Genomic DNA, 1,735 nt, shown 5'->3' with positions numbered 1-1,735 from the left:
TATAAATATATTTTATAACTTATTTAAGTATATGTAAAATCCCTGAAAATAACACAAATAAATTTGTATGTGTGTATTTCATTTTCTTATATTACAAAATCAAAAAATCCAGGATGCAATAAAAAAATCCTGTCAAAAACCAGGAAAATACCATAACGTGAATGAGAAAAGACAATGGCAACATAGAGACAAATCAAATGTTGGAATTATCTGACAAAGATTTTAAAGTAGCCTTCATAAGAGCACTTAAGCAATTTAAAATTCTCTTGAAACTGGGGCACCTAGGTGGCTCAGTTGGTTAAGCATCTGACTCTTGATTTCCACTCAGATCATGGACTCAGGGTCCTGAGATCAAATCTCATGTCCAGCCCTGTGTTCAGTTCTATGCTAAACAAGGAGCTTACTTCTCTCTCTCCCTTTTCCTCTTCTCCCCAGCTCATACTCTCTCTAAAATGAATAGATATTAAAAAAATAAAAATTCTCTTGTAACAAATGAATAAAAAAGGGAAAATCTCAGTTAAAAAGTGGAATATCAAAGAACCAAATGGAAATTATTGAATTCAAAAATACAATAACTGAACACATAACTCTCTGGATGGTTTCGTTACAAAAGTGGAGATGGCAGAGGATAAAATTATTAACTTGATAACAGATCAAAAGGGTTTACCTGATCTAAATAACAGAAAATGGACTGAAAGTAAATTACTGCCTACATTAAGAAGTAGGAAATATCCCAAATAAACAACCTAACTGTTTGCTATAAGCAACCAGAAGAAGAACAAATAAGCTCAAAGTTAGCAGAAAAAAGCAAATAATAGAAATGAGAGCAGAAATAAATGAAGTAGGGAACCAACAAACAATAGAAAAGATTATCCAAACTAAGAGTTCTTTCTTTGAAATGATAAAATAAAAATTAAAAAAAAGAGAAATCCTTGGCTAGACTAATCAGAGAAAACCCACATTAACAAAATTATAAATAAAAAAGGAGACATTATAACTGATATCTCATGAATTCAAAGGATCGTCAGACTACTATGAACAATTATATGCCAACAAACTAGACAACCTAGAAGAAATGGGAAAATTCTTAGAAACATGCAATTTACCAAGACTGAATCAGGAAGAAATAGAAAATCTGGATAGACCAATTACTAGTTAGGAGATTTAATCAAAAACCTACTAGCCAAGAAAGTTCAGGACCAAATGGTTTGTTTCACTGGTGAATTCTACCAAACATTTAAAGAATTAACACCAATCTTTCTCAAAACTCTTCTAAGAAATCCAGAGGAGGGAATACTCCCAAACTTATTTTATAATACCAGCATTATGTTGATATCAAAACCAGAAGAGGACATTACTAGAAAAGAAAACTGTAGGCCAATATCCCTGGTGAATATGGATACAAAATTTCTCAATAAAATACTACCAAACCATATGCAGCAGTACATTTGAAGGATCACTCACCATTATCAAGTGGGTTTTATCCCTGGGATGCAAGGATGGTTCAGTGTACACAAATCAGTAAATGTGATAAGCTACATTAACAGAATGAAGTATAAGAATTATATGATCACCTCAATAGATACTGAAAAAGCATTTGACAAAATTCAACAACTATTCACGATTTAAACTCCTCAACAAATTAGGAACATATTTCAACATAATAAAAGACACATATGATGAGCCTACAGCTAAAATCATATTCAGTGGTGAAAGATTGAAAGTTTTTTCTCTA

The sequence above is a fragment of the Vulpes vulpes genome, chromosome 13 (assembly GCF_048418805.1).
Source record: "Vulpes vulpes isolate BD-2025 chromosome 13, VulVul3, whole genome shotgun sequence".
In the NCBI taxonomy this organism is placed as follows: domain Eukaryota; kingdom Metazoa; phylum Chordata; class Mammalia; order Carnivora; family Canidae; genus Vulpes; species Vulpes vulpes.
This window is presented reverse-complemented; position numbering follows the sequence as displayed.